At 42.5% G+C, this 7,179-nt stretch overlaps 1 long non-coding RNA gene across 1 annotated transcript; it reads right to left on the bottom strand.

The window, feature by feature from the left end:
- Positions 1 to 1,271: 1,271 nt before the first annotated feature.
- Positions 1,272 to 3,410, bottom strand: LOC109199288 (uncharacterized). The gene is made up of 2 exons (XR_002059721.2): positions 3,352 to 3,410; positions 1,272 to 1,384 (listed from the first exon to the last, which is right to left on the bottom strand). It is a non-coding gene; the product is annotated as an uncharacterized LOC109199288 (long non-coding RNA).
- Positions 3,411 to 7,179: the final 3,769 nt, after the last annotated feature.

Below are 7,179 nucleotides of genomic sequence, written 5' to 3'. Positions count from 1 at the left end.
AACACCTCAACTTTTCCAGAAGTTCGGTGATACCCTGGTCCGGATCTGGCAGGAGATCCCCCAGGACACCATCCGTCTTCTCATTAGGAGCATGTCTGTCAGATCTTTCTGTCTGTCAGATCCATGCACACTTTGCCTGGCAAAGTGTGCAGTGAGATTGAGTCTCACATGCTTTAATTTTTTATTCGATGTGTAGGTGTTCACCACAAACAGTTTTTTATTTTTTATTTTGGGGAACTTGGTTGATCCTAAAGCTAAACACACCATTCTTTGTGTTTATATATATGTCATGATCCAGGTCAGTGTTCAGTGGTTTTCTGTCCTGGCCTTGCGCTCTGCATCTGCCTTTTGGGGTGGAGCCCTGGTTCAACACCTACACTTCTCCACGCGTTTTCCATCTGTGGCATTCAGCAAGACAGTATTTAAAACCAGTGTTGCCATCAGTTCTTCACCAGTTCGTTTCTTTGTTCATGCCAAGTACTTGATCTCTTTTGTGCCTTTAGCAATCTCGTCAAGTCACCACCTTACTCCTTCCTCTGGACGCTGGTCTCCACAGTCAAATCCCAGCTTCATTCTGCAACTTGCTTCTCTCGACTTAAATTACTCACTGCTCTCACCTGCCTGTCCTCCTGCCTGCTGCTTCCTCTGCATTACTAGAATACAAGGCTGGAACCCAACTCACTCACTCAACACTCAGAGGGCTACCCGCCTCCAGAGCCCCTGCAAGACTCCTCGTCAGAGATTTCCCTGCCACGTATTCATGTCTCACCATAGTTTATTCTGTGATTTCAATAAAACTTGTGAAATCTTATTTCCGCTCTGTATTGTGTCTGCACTTATGTTCACTCCACGTACTGCTCTCCCGGCCTTGACAGCATGAAGTGTCTGAAGAAATATACCCAGCAGACCCAATTCGGAGTGCAATCACTAAGCAGTGATATATTAACAGTGTCCTAAACCAACAACAACTCTACCATCCAGAAGACTAGTTACTAGTGCAGCTGCTAGTGCTACTGTTAACAGTGCAGCTGCTAACATTTGGTTAATTTGCCACAGTTTGGTGCATCTGTTTTTAATTTCTTTTCCCTCTCTTAGCTTTTCAGGCCACACTAAACTATTCTACACTGAAGGTAGGGAGGTGCCAGTTGCAATAAGTGATTTGATTAGGCAGTACAGCGCCCTGCAAGTAATCCATCAGCCCAAAAGCATCATCCCTGGTCGATGACATAAACAGCACGCAGAACAATAACAGGTTTTTTTACCGTCTATGCTAAGCCAGCTATGTGAGTTTCAATTCAAAAGTGTTTAGTGTTGGTACTCAGCAACAGATACCTTAGCCATGATGTCTGCGTAGGCCATGTAGAGATGATCCTCATCCAGTTTACTGCAAAAACAAACACATTCACCAAAGTTAGCACAATTATAGCTGTATTAAGGAAAATAATTTTGGTGCACCACTGACTGAAATGACATCTTCTCATTTAACAGTTTTTCATTATTTTGATGAATATTTACATGTTTTATATTTCAGATTCTTTAAAATAGCCGCCCTTTGCTTTGATTACTGCTTTGCACACTCTTGGCATTCTCTCTCCATGAGCTTCATGAGGTGGTCACCTGAAATGGTTTTCCAAAAGTCTTGAAGGAGTTCCCAGAGATGCTGAGCACTTGTTGGTCCTTTTGCCTTCCCTCTGTGCTCCATCTCATCCCAAACCATCTCCATTGGGTTTAGGTCAGGTGACTGTGGAGGCCAGGCCTCCATCACTCTCCTTCTTGGTCAAACAGCCCTCGCACAGCCTGGAGGTGTGTTTGGGCTCATTGTACTGTTGGAAAATAAATGACGGTCCAACTAAACACAAACTGGATGAGATGGCATGTCGCTGCAGGATGCTGTGGCAGCCATGCTGGTTCAGTGTGCCTTCAATTTTGAAAAAAATCCCAGCAATGGTGTCACCACCAAAGCACTCCCACACCATCACACCTCCTCCTCCATGCTTCACAGTGGGAACCGTGCATGTGGAGACCATCCGTTCACCTTTTCTGCGTCACACAAAGACACGGTGGGTGGAATCAAAGATCTCAGATTTGGACTCATCAGACCACAGCACAGATTTCCACTGGTCTAATGTCCACTCCTTGTGTTTCTTGGCCCAAACAAATCTCTTCTGCTTGTTGCTTTTCCTTAGTCGTGGTTTCTTAGCAGCTATTTGACCATAAAGGCCTGATTCACACACTCTGAACAGTTGATGTAGAGATGTGTCTGCTACTGGAGCTCTGTGTGGCATCTATCTGGGCTCTAATCTGAGCTGCTGTTAACTTGCGATTTCTGAGCCTCGGGACTCGGATGAATGTATCCTCAGCAGCAGAGGTGACTCTTGGTCTTCCTTTCCTGGGGCGGTCCAGTTTTGTCATAGCGTTTTTTCCTGACTGCACTTGGGGACACATTCAGAGTTTTAGCAATTTCCCAGACTGACTGATGGGCTGTCATTTCTCTTTACTTACCTCATTGGTTGTTGCCATATTATAAATTAATACAGTTGTCAAACAGGGCTGTCAGCTGTGTACCAACCTGACTTCTGCACAACACACCTGATGGTCCCAACCCCATTAAGAAGGCAAGAAACTCCACAAATGAACCCTGACAGGCACACCTGTGAAATGAAACCATTTCAGGTGACTACATCACGAAGCTCCTTGAGATAGATGTGCTTGAAGCTGTTGTCCTGTGAGCTGCCTATCACACAAGCTGTTAACTCTCAGAACCTTGTCCTGTGATTCAGTCGTGTCTTTGGGTCTGCAGACCTCTTCCTGTCACAGTTTGTTTCTCAGTGCGTTTGATGGTGAAGGAAACTGTACTCACTGACACTTTGACTTTCTTTGTCAGGACAGACCTACATTTTTAAGTGTTATGATGGTCTCTCTCTCTTCCACTGTTAATGGTCTTTTTCTCACCATTTTTGTAGCAACACACTACTTACTGCAGTACAGTACTGTTCAGCTGATGCTCACAAGGGTATGGCACACCAACCTGCTTTATGCAGACAGAGGGGGTTGGAATTAATCCAAGTTGGAACACCTGTAGGAATTAGTAGCAGCAGCTTTCAAGGCTTGATCAACCTTCACTGCTGCAGAACAGCTTTGAATTGTTAACCCATGTTGTGTCCCTGAAAAAGGCCTTTTGGTATAATTCTGAAATGTACATTATTTTTCAGTTTTGGGTAACCTAACCTCTGGCAGCTCACCACTTACCTTTGTACCATTTCAAGCTATTCATTGGACTTTAACGACATGAACTGCAACAAATAACTGGAAAAATAGGGACTTTTAACAGGTAGTGTGTAAAATACACACCATTTTTCTGTTAGGGCTGTTCTGCTGAACAGCTGGATGAGCTGATGCAGGGGATCTATGTGTTTGTGTTTCTGCCCCTCCTCTTCCTCAGATGGCTCCTGTTCACCTGGTTTCTGAAATCAACACACATTCACAAAGTGCTAAAACTCTGCTATACACTGAAGAAATTAACACATAATTTGCCTTCAAAACAAGCAAAAATTCCAGAGTAGTCAGAAGAATTCCACTCGTTTGTTTTTTTTAAATGAAATGAACTTACAGCGAGGTCTTCTATGAGTTTATCTTCAAAGTAGTGCTCCTCTGTCTCCATCCAGGACTTTTCATAGCCCTGCAGGAACAAGTTTACAGCCCGGTGCCTAGTATGAGAGAGATACATGGATGACTAATAACTGTTTATCTACCCATCTTCTGCTGCTTATAAAGGGCTGCACTGTAGGTGCAACATATATCCACAACCTTTCCTCACTAGCCCGAGGTGTGGCTGTAGATGAGGGTGGGAAAATAATAAAGTGCAGAATTTTAAATATTTCTTCTTCATTTTACATGTGTGTGTGTTTGAGAACATACCTTGGCAAGTTATAGAGTGGTGCCATCCTGAAGCAAGCGACGACATCTCTCTTCCTCTGTTTTGAAAGCAGTTTGTGCCACACAGCCTTCTTACTGCGCTGAGGATGCTCCACCTGAAGACACAAACTGAACCACTCAGTATACTAGATATTTAGTTGGTGTACCTTACCATCTGGAAGCCATATTATCCTGGAGAAGTATGTGGTCAGCTTTAATGAAGACCAATCAGCTAGTTTAAGAGGACCGTGGGGTACCTTAAAGCTATACTCTCTACGTTGGCACAAAAATGCGCAAAATCAACTCAACTTGAATATATAGACCTGCTCCAGGTGGAAGAGGACATGACCAATATCCAGGATTCTCTCCACAGTCTTCTCTGGGTCAGTAGTATCCTCATAGTGGTTTGGGAGGTCTCTGTACAGAGCCATCTGCCAACGAATTGCTGGGTCCTCTGACTTTGTAAGACACACAGAGGAAATGCATGACTCTATTGGCCCATTCACAAGGTTAAGCACCTTTGTGAATATATAAATATATAGTACCAACCAACATCTACCAACTGGTTTACATCTGTCTCGACTTTAACAAAACAAAAGCCAAAACACAGAAACACCACATGTAAAGCTCATGATTCAGTAGCTTGTATAACTACCTTGCTGGCAATAACTTGAATTGGTTGTTTTTTTGTATGACTTCGTAAGTCTTTAAAATCATTGTGGCAGAATTTTGGCCCACCCTTGTTTATAACGTTGCTTCAGTTGATTTAGGTTTGAAGCCATTCATTTACGCACAGCACTCTTAAGGTCCTGCTACTTTCAGTATTTCAGTCACTCTATAACTTCAGATTCAGTTCTTTCTCCTGCTGGTGTGTTTGGGATCATTGTCCTGTTTCCTGACCCAGTGTGGGTGAAGCTTTAGCTGTCAAGTAGATGGCTTCACATATGACTCTGGAATATACAGTGTATCAAAAATAAATCATACACTTTCAAAAGGCTGTATTTTAAGCTTACACTAAATTTAAAATACATGGCTGAATATAAGTTTTACATACAAAATGTTCAATGTTTATGAATAATCAATGAAATACGTCATCCCATAGTTCACTGTAGTCACTGCAGCCACTGCTGTTGTAATGCAATTGTTCCGGGTGAATGGCTGCAGAATGAAAGCACTTTGAAATCGAATGATTCTTTTTGATACAGCCTGTACTCTCCCGTACAGACGAGTTTAGTGATGTTAGTGGGATAGGGGCTATGTGGAGTGATAGAGTTCCTTCAATCACTTGTTGACAGATTGAATTTCCTATTCTATATCTTTCGGATAACCTATGATATCACTGTGAAGTAGCCTTATTTATCTTATGGACATAAAGGTTCATCAGTTCGTTTAGGTCCTCTTACTCTAGATTTGTGTGAAATTTAAACTGAATCTGAGTACTTGACTCTAAATTTTGCGAGTTTGCCCACCGACCATCAAAATCGAATCACTTCATCCTTGTGCCAGATTTGAAGAATTTCTCTTAAACCAGTCCTTTGACATTACTTTCACAAGAATAAGATAAACTGACAACAACCTGACACCATGGCAAAATCTAAGCCCAGAGGCATAATGTGTAAGTATACTTTAAGTAACTTGTGTCCTTTTCTTACCTTTCCTTGTAAATGTAGGTTGTTCCTGATGACCTCTCGAACTTCGTCCTCTGTGTCTTTCTGCAAAAGAATTATTAACTTCGATCAAACAACAGGTATTCTGTGACCTACAAAATCCTATCAAAGATGTCATGAGCAAAAAATATTTATTCAGTAATTAGTAATGAAAATTTTACAAAGCTAAGGCAGAGTTATTTTGCTGTTACTAAAGGTTTACCTCAGGAATACCAATACTGCAAATAATTGATTGTTATTGTCATACACCTCACCCCAACCAGTCATGGTAGATTTTTAAAAACAAATAGACATGTAAACATTATATCAAGCAAATATAGAATAGAATAGAACAGAATAGCTTTTTATTGTCACTGTTACAAGAACAGTGAAAGGCAGTTTGGCATCTCTCCGTGTGTGTAGAGTACACAATAGCGAATGTATTTACACAATAACAGACAAATTTACATTTACACAAGAAAAGATATGGTTGGTGCACCAGTTATTGGTCGTGTCCAAATTCATGGGCTGCATCCTCCTGAGGACCCGGCCTGAGCGGTCTACGTGGGCCGGGTCCTCAGAAGGTCGGGTAGGCCGGAAGTAAATGGCTGGGGAAATTGGACGGTCTAGCCTTCTGGTTAGCGTCACCGCTGTCTCGGTGGAGTTGAATAAACTCGGCCGCCTGCTCCTTGCTATCTAAATTATAACAGGACGCTGGCGTAAACTGTCGACCATCTCACACTTTTGTTTAATTGGTTTTCTGTTTGACGTTTGGTCAGCTGTGAGAAAACCAAGGAGGAACCCACCCGGGGATTAATAAAGTTTTATTTTATCGAATCTAATCCCTTTAATCTCAGCCAAACCGATTTACTGACGAACAAATAAAACACTGAAAAAAGCCAAACAATATCATTTCTAGCTTGTCTAAGTGACTTACGTTTAACCAGAGTAGCGAAAGTCCGCGGTGATCTGAAAATGACGTGCCGGGAGTTGTGCCGTTCTCGGCGGCTTCAGTGGCCCTGGAGCTCCCGGCTAGCTATCGAGCTAAAAAAAAAAAAAAAAAAAAAAAAAAGAAGAAGATAAATATACCAGAATTGCGCCCATTCCATTGGCCGCCCTCGTGGCTCATGGGAAAGTGACAGGCCCTATGGCGGAGATTGAAGACAGGGGCAGTGGTTCGAATCCCATGCGGACCATTTGTTGGGGATACATACCAAACAAACAATAATAGTCCCTGGCTCTGAAATTCACCTGCTACGCTTGCTTAGAAGCCTACAGGCGAGCCTATAGACGGGCTCTCTCTGCCTTTTTACCGCTGTCCCAAAATCCCTCAACTTTTACCTCAATATTGCTTCTTAGCCTTGCTACCCACCGCCAAACACGCCAGGCATTGTCGCTTTCTCAATCTCTTCTTCACGTCTGAACAAACGCTCAATTTTGCCTTCATTAACACAAATTATACATCAAAACGTAGGTATTTTTCTTGCCTTTCACAAAATGCCACCGTCATTATCGCAGGAGTTGCCGTTTTCTCGCAAATGGCCTCCAAGCAACACAAAGTCAGAAACGTCCCCATTTAAAGTCTATGGAGACTTCAGTGAAATGACAGCTGGAATTC

The sequence above is a fragment of the Oreochromis niloticus genome, unplaced genomic scaffold (assembly GCF_001858045.2).
Source record: "Oreochromis niloticus isolate F11D_XX unplaced genomic scaffold, O_niloticus_UMD_NMBU tig00008558_pilon, whole genome shotgun sequence".
Lineage (NCBI taxonomy): Eukaryota > Metazoa > Chordata > Actinopteri > Cichliformes > Cichlidae > Oreochromis > Oreochromis niloticus.
The sequence above is the reverse complement of the archived record's forward strand: the minus strand, read 5'-3'. Positions and strand labels throughout refer to the sequence as shown.